The sequence below is a fragment of the Procambarus clarkii genome, chromosome 1, assembly GCF_040958095.1.
Source record: "Procambarus clarkii isolate CNS0578487 chromosome 1, FALCON_Pclarkii_2.0, whole genome shotgun sequence".
Lineage (NCBI taxonomy): Eukaryota > Metazoa > Arthropoda > Malacostraca > Decapoda > Cambaridae > Procambarus > Procambarus clarkii.
Window position 1 is genome coordinate 27,061,515 of NC_091150.1, and position 14,149 is coordinate 27,075,663.

Here is a 14,149-nt window from a genome sequence, read left to right on the forward strand (position 1 = left end):
AACGCCTTCGACATAGCACGCTACAAACTCCTCCCCTCCACAGCGCGCCACAAACAACCCCCCACACAGCACGCCACAAACACCCCTCCCATTGGCACGCCACAAACTCTCCCCACACGGTACGCCACAAACTCCCCCCACAGCACGCCACAAACACCCCCACAGCACGCCACAAACTCCCCCCACAGCACGCCACAAACACCCCCACAGCACGCCACTAACACCCCCACAGCACGCCACAAACACCCCCACAGCACGCAACAAACTCCCCCACAGCACGCAACAAACTCCCCCACAGCACGCCACAAACACCCCCACAGCACGCAACAAACTCCCCTACAGCACGCAACAAACTCCCCCACAGCACGCCACAAACACCCCCACAGCACGCAACAAACTCCCCCACAGCACGCAACAAACTCCCCCACAGCACGCCACAAACACCCCCCCCAGCACGCCACAAACACCCCCTCACACAGCACGCTACAAACTCCCCCCCACAGCACGCCACAAACACCCCTCCACACAGCACGCTACAAACTCCTCCCCTCCACAGCACGCCACAAACACTCCCCTCGCAGCACGTCACAAACTCCCCCCACACAGCACGCCACAAACACCCTCCACACAGCACGCTACAAACTCCTCCCCTCCACAGCACGAGACAAACACCCCCCTCACAGCACGTCACAAACACCCCCTTCACAACACGTCACAAACCCCCTTCACAACACGTCACAAACACCCCCACAGCACGCCACAAACTCCCCCACAACACGCCACAAACTCCCCCACAGCACGCCACAAACTCCCCCACAGCACGCAACAAACTCTCTCCACAGCACGCCACAAACTCCCCCCACAGTAGGCAACAAACTCCTCCACAGCACGCCATAAACACCCCCACAGCACACCACAAACACCCCTACAACACGCAACAAACACCCCCTCCCCCCACAGTCCGCCACAAACTCCCCCACACAGCACGCAACAAACACCCCCCCCCACAGTCCGCCACAAACTCCCCCCCCACAGTCCGCCACAAACTCCCCCACAGCACGCCACAAACTCCCCCACAGCACGCCACAAACTCCCCCACAGCACGCCACAAACACCCCCCCACAGCACGCCACAAACACCCCCCCCACAGTCCGCCACAAACTCCCCCCCCCCCACAGCACGCCACAAACTCCCCCCCACAGCACGCCACAAACTCCCCCCCACAGCACGCCACAAACACCCCCCCCCACAGCACGCCACAAACTCCCCCACAGCACGCCACAAACTCCCCCACAGCACGCCACAAACTCCCCCACAGCACGCCACAAACTCCCCCCCACAGCACGCCACAAACTCCCCCCCACAGCACGCCACAAACTCCCCCACAGCACGCCACAAACTCCCCCACAGCACGCCACAAACTCCCCCCCCCACAGTCCGCCACAAACTCCCCCCCACAGCACGCCACAAACTCCCCCCCCACAGCACGCCACAAACTCCCCCACAGCACGCCACAAATACCCCCCCCCCCACAGCACGCCACAAACACCCCCCCCCACAGTCCGCCACAAACTCCCCCCCCCACAGCACGCCACAAATTCCCCCACAGCACGCCACAAACTCCCCCACAGCACGCCACAAACTCCCCCCCCCCACAGCACGCCACAAACTCCCCCACAACACGCAACAAACACCCCCCCCCCACAGTCCGCCACAAACTCCCCCACACAGCACACAACAAACACCCCCCCACAGTCCGCCACAAACTCCCCCCCCCCACAGTCCGCCACAAACTCCCCCACAGCACGCCATAAACTCCCCCCCCCACAGCACGCCACAAACTCCCCCCCCACAGCACGCCACAAACTCCCCCCCACAGCACGCCACAAACTCCCCCCCCCCCACAGCACGCCACAAACACCCCACAACAACGAGGACTCGGCGAAGTAAATGACTCCCAAACTCATTTTTGTTGGTTGCACAGTTTTCATGTCATGAGTTCCTCTCTTTAATGCTTGTTTGTTCACCTGATTGCTCGTGTGTTTGTTAATTTCCCAATTCGCTTCGCTGGCGGAAAAAGGAAAAGCTCAGTAATTTGCCAATGAAATTGTCTGTCAGAGTCAAAGGGTGATGATATGAAGCAAAATTTGCTCGCGTTTGTGCCTGTTATTATGTATATATAGAGAAAAATTAATGAGGATGCTGGGCGAGCTTCAGCTCCCCGGCCCCGCCTTCCACTTGGCGGTGCGTGTTACAATGGGTCGCGACCCGCCTGTTTCTTGTCGTACCCGCTCTTGAAACTTTATCTGGAGGAATAGTGTGGGCCTCAGCTGTGTCACCTTGTGTGTCACCTTGTGTGTCGCCTTGTGTGTCTCCTTGTGTGTTGCCTTGTGTGTCACCTTGTGTGTCATCTTGTGTGTCACCTTGTGTGTTGCCTTGTGTGTCATCTTGTGTGTCATCTTGTGTGTCGCCTTGTGTGTCAAATTGTGTGTCACCTTGTGTGTCTCCTTGTGTGTCATCTTGTGTGTCACCTTGGGTGGCACCTTGTGTTTCTCCTTGTGTGTCACCTTGTGTGTCGCCTTGTGTGTCTCCTTGTGTGTCACCTTGTGTGTCACCTTGTGTGTCGCCTTGTGTGTCTCCTTGTGTGTTGCCTTGTGTGTCACCTTGTGTGTCTCCTTGTGTGTTGCCTTGTGTGTCATCTTGTGTGTCATCTTGTGTGTCGCCTTGGGTGTCTCCTTGTGTGTCAAATTGTGTGTCACCTTGTGTGTCTCCTTGTGTGTCATCTTGTGTGTCACCTTGGGTGGCACCTTGTGTTTCTCCTTGTGTGTCACCTTGTGTGTCGCCTTGTGTGTCACCTTGTTTTTCTCCTTTTGTGTCACCTTGTGTGTCGCCTTGTGTGTCGTCTTGTGAGTCGTCTTGTGTGTTACCTTGTGTGTCGCATTGTGTGTCACCTTGTGTGTCATTTTGTGTGTCATCTTGTGTGTCGCCATGTGTGTCGCCAAGTGTGTCATCTTGTGAGTCATCTTGAGGTTCGCCATGTGTGTCGCCTTGTGTGTCGCCTTGTGTGTCATTTTGTGTGTCACCTTGTGTGTCATCTTCTTGTGTGTCACCTTGTGAGTCACCTTGTGTGTCACCTTGTGTGTCACCTTGTGAGTCACCTTGTGTGTCACCTTGTGAGTCACCTTGTGTGTCACCTTGTGTGTCACCTTGTGAGTCACCTTGTGTGTCACCTTGTGAGTCACCTTGTGTGTCACCTTGTGTGTCACCTTGTGTGTCACCTTGTGAGTCACCTTGTGTATCACCTTGTGTGTCACCTTGTGTCATGCATTGACACCATGTGTTGTCCATGCACTCAGCCCCGGGTCCAGACTCGTGGAATTCAATATTTATAAAGAAATGCAAGGTGCCAGTAGCACAGGCACTCAGTATAGAGTGGAGGAAGAGCTTGGACACGGGCGAGATACCAGATGTGCTTAAAGCAGCAGACATAGACCCTCTACACAAGGGAGGGAGCAAAGCATTGGCAAAGAATTATAGACCAGTTGCACTAACGTCCCACAAAATAAAAGTATTTGAGAGAGTGATCAGGAGTCAGGTCACCAGTTTCATGGAGACCAATGACCTCCACAACCCAGGCCAACATGGATTTAGAGCAGGAAGATCATGCCTCTCACAGCTACTTGACCATTACGACAAAATCACTGAGGCATTAGAGGAAAAACAAAATGCAGATGTTGTGTACACAGATTTTGCAAAGGCATTCGACAAATGTGACCATGGAGTGATTACACACAAAATGAGGTCAATGGGAATAACTGGTAAAGTAGGACGCTGGATACTCAATTTCCTGTCGAACAGAACACAAAGAGTAACAGTCAATCAAGTAATATCGTGCCCAAGCGCAGTTAAAAGCTCTTTACCTCAAGGTACAGTCCTTGCACCACTGCTGTTCCTTATTCTATTATCATATATAGACAAAAATACAAGTCACAGCTTCGTGTCGTCCTTTGCAGATACAAAAATCAGCATGAAAATTACCTCTGCTGAAGACATTGAAAAACTACAAACAGATATTAACAAAGTTTTCGATTGGGCAGCAGAAAATAACATGATGTTTAGTGGTGATAAATTCCAGGTACTCAGGTACGGCAAAGATGAGGGATCTGAAACATAATACAGGGTACTAAACACAATCGAATCTTCCCATATAAGGAAAACAGCATGTCAAGGACTTGGGAATAATGATATTGAACGTCCTACCAGCGAGCATCAGAAATATTGCCGGAACAACCGTGGACATCTTCAAGAGAAAACTAGATTGTTTTCTTCAAGGAGTGCCGGACCAACCGGGCTGTGATGGGTATGGGGGCCTGCGGGCCGCTCCAAGCAACAGTCTGGTGGACCAAACTCTCACATGTCAAGCCTGGCCTCGGGCCGGGCTTGGGGAGTAGAAGAACTCCCAGAACCCTATCAAGCAGGTGTCAACTTGTGTGTCACCTTGTGTGTGTCACCTTGTGTGTCATCTTGTGTGTCACCTTGTGTTTCGTCTTGTGTGTCATCTTGTGTGTCATCTTGTGTGTCATCTTGTGTGATATCTTGTGTATGTCATCTTGTGTGTCACACACAAGGTGTGTCACCTTGTGTATCGCCTTGTGTGTCACCTTGTGTGTCAACTTGTGTGTGTCACCTTGTGTCACCTTGTGTGTCATCTTGTGTGTCACCTTGTGTGTCATCTTGTGTGTCATCTTGTGTGTCATCTTGTGTGTTAACTTGTGTGTGTCACCTTGTGAGTCACTTTGTGTGTCATCTTGTGTGTCACCTTCTGTGTCACCTTGTATAGTACCTTGTGTGTCACCTTGTATGGTACCTTGTGTGTCACCTTGTGTGGTACCTTGTGTGTCACCTTGTGTGGTAACTTGTGTGTCACCTTGTGTGTCACCTTGTGTGTCACCTTGTGTGGTACCTTGTGTGTCGCCTTGTGTGTGGTACCTTGTGTGTCGCCTTGTGTGTGTCACCTTGTGTGTCGCCTTGTGTGTGTCACCTTGTGTGTCACTTTGCGTGTGTCGCTTTGTGTGTGTCACCTTGTGTGGTTCCTTGTGTCACCTTGTGTGTCACCTTGTGTGTGTCACTTTGTACTCACCTAATTGTACTCACCTAATTGTACTGACCTAATTGTACTCACCTAATTGTGCTGGTGGGGGTTGAGCTTTGGCTCTTTGGTCCCGCCTCTCAACAGTCAATCAACTGATGTACAGGTTCCTGAGCCTATTGGGCTCTATCATATCTACACTTGAAACTGTGTATGGAGTCAGCCTCCACCACATCACTGACTAATGCATTCCATTTATTAATTAAGTACTCTGACACTGAAAAAAAATTCTAACGTCTCTGTGGCTCATCTGGGTACTAAGTTTCCACCTGTGTCCCCTTGTTCGTGTCCCACCCGTGCTGAAGAGTTTGTCTTTGTCCACCCTGTCAGTTCCCCTGAGAATTTTGTAGGTGGTTATCATGTCTCCCCTTACTCTTCTGTTTCCCAGGGACGTGAGCTTCAGCTCCTTTAACCTTTCCTCGTAGCTGATTCCTCTCAGTTCCGGGATGAGCCTGGTGGCATACCTCTGAATCTTCTCTAACTTTGTCTAGTGTTTAACTAGGTATGGACTCCAGGCTGGCGCTGCATATTCCAAGATTGGTATGACATAAGTGGTATAATACAGGGTCCTGAACGATTTCTTACACAAGTTTCTAAATGCAGTTCTTATGTTGGCCAGTCTAGCAAATGCCGCTGATGAAATCTTTTTGATTTGGGCCTCTGGGGACAGATTCGGTGTGATATCAACCCCTAGATCTTTCTCTCTAATTAACCTTTGCAGGATTTCACCTCCCAGATGGTATCTTGTGTTCAGCCTCCTGCTTCCTTCGCCTAATTTCATTACTTTACACTTTCCTGAGTTGAACTTTAGCAGCCATTTTCTAGACCATTCCTCCAGTTTGTCCAGGTCATCCTGTAGTCTCTGTCTATCTTCATCCGTCTTGATTCTTCTCATAATTTTTGTATCATCAGCAAACATTGAGAGGAATGACTCTATACCCTTCTGGAAGATCGTTTACATATATTAGAAACAGGATGGGCCCAAGTACTGAGCCCTGTGGGACTCCGCTGGTGACATCTCGCCACTCTGATGTCTCCCCCCTCACCGTTACTCGCTGTTTCCTGTTGCTTAAGTACTCCCTTATCCACTGGAGCACCTTCCCTTTTACTCCTGCCTGTTGCTCCAACTTTTTTAACAGCCTTTTATGGGGTACTGTGTCAAAGGCTTTCTGACAGTCCAGGAAAATGCAGTCTGCCCACCCTTCTCTTTCCTGCCTAATTTTTGTTGCCTAGTCATAGAATTCTAGTAAACCTGTGAGGCACGATTTACCATCTCTGAACCCATGTTGGTGATGCGTTACAAAGTTATTTCCCTCCAGATGCTCTACGAGCCTTTTCCTCACGATCTTCTCCATCACCTTGCATGGTGTACAATTTAAGGAAACTGGCCTGTAGTTCAGTGCCTCTTGCCTGTCACCCTTCTTGTATATTGGGACTACGTTAGCTGTCTTCCAACTTTCTGGTAGGTCTCCTTTTTCCAGTGACCTGTTATACACCATAGAGAGTGGCACACTTAGTGCTTCTGCACCTTCCTTTAGTATCCATGGTGAGATTCTGTCAGGCCCAACAGCCTTTGTCACATCCAGCTCCAGCAGACACCTTTTGACCTCATCACTGGTGAGGTCAAATTCCTCCAAGGTTGCTGGGTTTGCCGCCTCCTCATTTAGTGCAGGGGCTTCTCCTTGTTCTATTGTGAAGACCTCCTGGAATCTCTTGTTGAGTTCTTCACACAACTCTTTGTCATTCTCTGTGTATCTGTTTTCCCCTTTTTTCAATTTCATCACTTTTTCCTTCACTGCTGTTTTCCTCCTGATGTGGCTGTGGAGCAGCTTTGGTTGGGTCTTGGCTTTACTCGCGATGTCATTTTCAAACTGTCTCTCTGCTTCCCTCCTCACTCTGAGGTACTCATTTCTGGCCCTCGGGTATCTCTCCCTGCTCTCTGGTGTTCTGTTATTTATGTATTTTCTCCATGTTCTTTTATTCAGTTGCTTCGCTACCTTGCATTCCTGATTGAACCATGGGATTTTCTGTTGTTTTTCGTTTCTCTCCTTTTGGACTGGGATAAACCTGTCTGCAGCTTCCTGGCATTTCTGGGTGATTAAATCCATCATATTCTGTACAGTCTTGTCCCTAATTTCTGTTTCCCATGAGGAAGTTCCTCATCTCGTCATATTTTCCTCTTCGGTAATTTAGTCTTTTCCCCTCCGATCCCATCCTTGGATAGGTTATCCCTACCTCCACCAAGTACTCAAAAGTCAGTACACTGTGGTCACTCATTCCTATGGGGGCTTCAACTTTGACTTCCCTTATTTCTGACTCATTCAGGGTGAATATCAAGTCGAGTCTAGCTGGTTCATCATTGCCTCTCACTCTTGTGGGTTCCTTGACATGCTGGCTCAGAAAATTCCTTTTTGCCACTTCCAAGAGTTTAGCTCTCCACGTATCTGCACCACCATGTGGGTCCCCATTCTCCCAGTCTATCTTTCCATGGTTGAAATCGCCCATGATTAAGAGTCTTGAGCCATTCCTGCAGACAACTGAAGCTGCTCCCTCTATTATATTATTAGTTGCCATGTTGTTCCTATCAAACTCCTGTCTAGGTCTTCTGTCATTTAGGGGAGGGTTGTAAATGACTGCCACTATTATCTTAGGTCCACCCATTGTTATAGTTCCTGTTATGTAATCTCTGAACCCGTCACAGCCCGGAATTTCCATTTCATCAAAACTCCAGTCCTTCCTTATCAGCAGGGCCACTCCTCCACCTCCTCTCCCTTCCCTCTCTTTCCTTACTATATAGTAGTCCTTTGGAAACACAGCATCTGTTATGACTCCTGACAATTTTGTTTCCGTGAGTCCTATTACATCTGGGTTTTCTTCTTGTGCCCTTTCTGCCAGTTCACTTGCTTTGTTGTGTGTCACCTTGTGTGTATCACCTTGTGTGTGTCACCTTGTGTGTCACCTTGTGTGTCACCTAGTATGTCACCTTATATGTCACTTTGTGTGTGTCGCCTTGTGTGTCAACTTGTGTGTCACCTTGTGTGTGCCGCCTTGTGTGTCACCTTGTGTGTGTTATCTTGTGTGTCACCTTGTGTGTGTCGCCTTGTGTGTGTCACCTTGTGTCACCTTGTGTGTCCTTGTGTGTCACCTTGTGTGTCATCTTGTGTGTGTGTGTCATCTTGAGTGTGTCGCCTAGTATATCACCTTGTGTGTGTCACTTTGTGTGTGTCACCTTGTGTGTCACCTTGTGTGTGTCACCTTGTGTGTGTCACCTTGTGTGTCACCTTGTGTGTCACCTTGTGTGTGTCACCTTGTGTGTCACCTTGTGTGTCATCTTGTGTGTGTGTATCACCTTGTGTGTGTCACCTTATGTGTCACCTTGTGTGTGGTACCGTGTGTGTCACCTTGTGTGTCATCTTGTGTGTGTCACCTTGTGTGTCACCTTGTGTGTCACCTTGTGTGTCACCTTGTATGTCAACTTGTGTGTCAACTTGTGTGTCACCTTGTGTGTGTCACCTTGTGTGTCACCTTGTGTGTTTTCTTGTGTGTGTGTATCACCTTGTGAGTGGTACCGTGTGTGTCACCTTGTGTGTCACCTTGTATGTCACCTTGTGTGTTACCTTGTATGTCACCTTGTATGTCACCTTGTATGTCACCTTGTGTGTCATCTTGTGTGTGTCACCTTGTGTGTCACCTTGTGTGTCACCTTGTATGTCACCTTGTATGTCACCTTGTATGTCACCTTGTGTGTCACCTTGTGTGTGTCACCTGGCAGCTCATCCTGATGGTTCAATACTCTTACAGTGAATAATGGCTCTCCTACATGTGTCTCGCTCCTATTCTCCGAATTCTAAACTAATAGATTTTTGACCGCTTTGGTAATCCTGTATGTTGTGACCATGTCCCAGCTCTTAACCCTTTCTTGCAGCCCAACGAAGTCTACCTTCACGAGTCCTTCCTCTCTGATGAATCTTCCAATGACCGTGTTTGAGAGGGAGGGAGAGTGGAAGTGCATATTGATAACTAAGAACCTACGGAGTTGTTATGGGAGAGTGAATGGGAGAGGGAAGGATGGGAAAGGTTGGAAGGGAGGGAGAGAAGGGGAAGGTGGGAAGGGAGGGAGAGAAGGGAAAGGTGGGAAGGGAGGGAGAGAAGGGGAAGGTGGGAAGGGAGGGAGAGAAGGGGAAGGTGGGAAGGGAGGGAGAGAAGGGGAAGGTGGGAAGGGAGGGAGAGAAGGGGAAGGTGGGAAGGGAGGGGAGGAAGACAAGGAAGACGAGGAGGTGAGACACATCATAAATATTTCCAGTGTCATTTTTTTTTTGGAGTGTGATGGTTGGTCATTGTGGCGGGATATTTCTGTACTGGTCAGGCGTCGGCCACAAACAATGCCCCCCCAGCACGCCACAAACTCCCCCACAGCACGCCACAAACTCCCCCACAGCACGCCACAAACACCCTTAACAGCACGCCACAAACACCCTCCACAGCACGCCACAAACTCCTGCACAGCACGCCACAAACTCCCCCCCAGCACGCCACAAACTCCCCCACAGCACGCCACAAACACCCTCCACAGCACGCCATAAGCACCCCCCCCCCAGCACGCCGCAAACTCCCCCACAGCACGCCACAAACACTCTGCACAGCACGCCACAAACTCTCCCACAGCACGCCACAAACACTCTCCACAGCACGCCACAAACACCCTCCACAGCACGCCACAAACACCCTCCACAGCACGCCACAAACACCCTCCACAGCACGCCACAAACACCCTCCACAGCACGCCACAAACACCCTTAACAGCACGCCACAACCTCCCCCACAGCACGCCACAAACACCCTCCACAGCACGCCACAAGCACCCCCCCCCAGCACGCCGCAAACTCCCCCACAGCACGCCACAAACACTCTGCACAGCACGCCACAAACTCTCCCACAGCACGCCACAAACACTCTCCACAGCACGCCACAAACACCCTCCACAGTACGCCACAAACACTCTTCACAGCACGCCACAAACACCCTCCACAGCACGCCACAAACACCCCCACAGCACGCCGCAAACTCCCCCACAGCACGCCACAAACACTCTGCACAGCACGCCACAAACTCCCCCACAGCACGCCACAAACACTCTCCACAGCACGCCACAAACTTCCCCACAGCACGACACAAACACCCTCCACAGCACGCCACAAACTCCCCCCCAGCACACCACAAACTCTCCCACAGCACGCCACAAACTTCCCCACAGCACGCCACCAACTCCGCCACAGCACGCCACAAACACCCTCCACAGCACGCCACAAACTTCCCCACAGCACGCCACAAACTTCCCCACAGAACGCCACAAACACCCCCCACAGCACGCTACAAACACCCCCACACCACGCCACAAACACCCCCACAGCACGCCACAAACACCCCCCACAGCACGCTACAAACACCCCCACAGCACGCCACAAACACCCCCACAGCACGCCACAAACACCCCCACAGCACGCCACAAACACCCCCACAGCAAGCTACAAACTCTCCCACAGCACGCCACAAACTCTCCCACAGCACGCCACAAAACCCCCCACAGCACGCCACAAACACCCCCACAGCACGCCACAAACACCCGCACAGCAGGCCACAAACACCCCAACAGCACGCCACAAACTCTCCCACAGCACGCCACAAACACCCCCACAGCACGCCACAAACACCCCCACAGCACGCCACAAACTCCCCCACAGCACGCCACAAACTCTCCTACAGCATGCCACAAACACCCTCACAGCACGCCACAAACTCTCCCACAGCACGCCACAAACACCCCCACAGCACGCCACAAACTCCCCCACAGCACGCCACAAACTCTCCCACAGCACGCCACAAACACCCTCACAGCACGCCACAAACTCTCCCACAGCACGCCACAAACTCCCCCACAGCACGCCACAAACACCCCCATAACACGCCACAAACAACCTCCAAAGCACGCCACAAACTCTCCCACAGCACGCCACAAACTCCCCCACAGCACGCCACAAACTCCCCCACAGCACGCCACAAACTCTCCCACAGCACGCCACAAACTCCCCCACAGCACGCCACAAACACCACAAAGATCTACTCCCCGGAGATGTTCCGTGTCCAGGTATCTTCACCTTACACTCACTCACTTGGATTAAAATGAAAAAAGCAATTCGTTCAGACCAGCGATAGTTAACAAGGTCACATAACAAATTATAAATTACTTGTTTGGATTTGCTGTCAGTGACGTTGCATGAGGCCAGTACTGGTTCCTACTGACCTTCGGGTCTTGCTCTTTTCAGCTCAAATTTCTACTTGCAATTTTTATTTCTCCTCACTCACCATAGATAATCCTCCTCTCTCACTATGATGATTTCTCCTGGTGGTTCGATTACTTTAATCTATACAAAAAACTCACGTATTTTTAAGTCCTGGAACCACTCTGATTTTATTACAAGATGTATTATTCCTGATTTTAATTTCAAGGAGAGGCGATCATTGGTGCTGTGCTGTGCTGTGGAGGGTTTGTTCACCTCGTCGTCCCTGGCTCCTGTGATCACACTGCGTCTGTGACAGTTGACGCCATCTGTTGAACGCACCTGACCCCATTTTCTGTTCCCCGGTGGATGGCTGAGATCTTCCTGACACCGGTGAAGTTCCCTTCTTACTCTACAATTATTAGTTCCTAAGTGGCAGAGGCAGTTTATCAGTGGCCAGTCACAGAGCACTTACGCAAGTACCTATGAACGTATACACCTTTCCTCAATCTTTGAAGGTATTGGTTACATTTATTAAACAGTTTACAAGCATGAAAACTTCCCAATACATGCTGTTATTGTTATAAACAGCCTCCAGGTGCTTCGGAGCTCATTAACTGTTTAATAATTGTAAACAAAGCCGCCAAAGATTGAGAAAAGATGTAGAGGTTCGTAAGTGCTGGCGTAACTGCTGCGTGAATCTGGCCCCAGCAGTGGCCGGCAAGGGCAGTCCTCAATGCAAGACTTGTTTCGGTGGGAACATGTTGGGCTTGGTCGCTGGCGACAGTCAATTGTCTGTGATAGTCAGTGAGCTTGTGGTGGTTGGAACGACTTATCCCGGGGCGGCCCAGTTGTGTTAATAGATGGAATTAGCGTCCGCCTGTCCTCTAAGTTAAGGCTTGTTAGAGGTGAAGCCTTAAGAGGAAGCCAGCCAACGTGTCGCAGGAGTTTCGTGGTAGAGTAAAGCCACTTTACTGATACTGTGGAGGACCGGCCCGTGAACTGCTGAGACAAGTGGACTCTCCGGCGTGAGTACTTCAGAAGGCTCAGGGAAGGTACTGAGTACTAAGCAAGGACTCGCCGTCATAGAAAACGGCAGACTTTGTACTATCCTGTGTGAGAGTGCAACCCGTTCTCGCACTTTCGTATAGTCAATATTGACTTATTAAATACGTGCATATGTGACATACTAAACATACTAGTTTACCTTGAAAAGCTTCATAGAAAACACCGACCTTACCTAACCTTCTTAGTATGTTAAGATAAGCATCTTATTGCTTCGTAATTACAATTATTACTTAACCTATACCTATAATAGGTATTCAAGGTAAGTCAAGGTATTCAAGTTCAAGGTAAACTAGTATGTTTAGTATGTCACATATGCACGTATTTAATAAGTCAATATTGACTGTAAGAAAGTGCGAGAACGGGTTGGAGAGTGACACAAACTATGTTATCCGTGCTGTATATATGTCATAAGAGTATATACTTGTACATTAGAGTGAACTACATGTGGTAATGGTTTGGTTTTGAGTTGTTTACCTCGGATCCGTCCTTAATAACTTAACCCAGACTTGAGGGTCAGATCTGGTAAGAAGAGGCACTAAGACCCAATAGAAAGTGGAATGACAAGAACCCCGTTACTGGCTAAGTGAAGCCCAACAACCTCCTTATGTTATTGACACACTTTTGAGTTGTTATCCAGCGTAGTTAGTTAATATGGGATCCAGGCTAGTACTTTATACTGGAGAACTGCTCTAGTGTGTGTGTGTGTGTGTGTGTGTGTGTGTGTGTGTGTGTGTGTGTGTGTGTGTGTGTGTGTGTGTGTGTGTGTGTGTGTGTGTGTGTACTCACCTAGTTGTGCTTGCAGGGGTTGAGCTCTGGCTCTTTGGTCCCGCCTCTCAACTGTCAGTCAACTGGTGTACAGGTTCCTGAGCCTATTGGGCTCTATCATATCTACACTTGAAACTGTGTATGGAGTCAGCCTCCACCACATCACTTCTTAATGCATTCCATTTGTCAACCACTCTGACACTAAAAAAGTTCTTTCTAATATCTCTGTGGCTCATTTGGGCACCCAGTTTCCACCTGTGTCCTCTAGTGCGTGTGCCCCTTGTGTTAAACAGCCTGTCTTTATCAACCCTGTCGATTCCCTTGAGAATCTTGAATGTGGTGATCATGTCCCCCCAAACTCTTCTGTCTTCCAACGAAGTGAGGTTTAATTCCCGTAGTCTCTCCTCGTAGCTCATACCTCTCAGCTCGGGTACTAGTCTGGTGGCAAACCTTTGAACCTTTTCCAGTTTAGTCTTATGCTTGACTAGATATGGACTCCATGCTGGAGCCGCTTACTCCAGGATTGGTCTGACATATGTGGTATATAATGTTCTGAAAGATTCCTTACACAAGTTTCTAAAGGCCGTTCTTATGTTAGCCAACCTGGCATATGCTGCTGATGTTATCCTCTTGATATGAGCTTCAGGGGACAGGTCTGGCGTGATATCAACCCCCAGGTCTTTCTCTCTCTCTGACTCTTGAAGTATTTCATCTCCCAAATGATACCTTGTATCTGGTCTCCTGCTTCCTACCCCTATCTTCATTACATTACATTTGCTTGGGATAAACTCTAACAGCCATTTGTTCGACCATTCCTGCAGCTTGTCCAGGTCTTCTTGAAGCCTCAAGCTGTCCTCCTCTGTCTTAATCCTTCTCATAATTTTGGGGT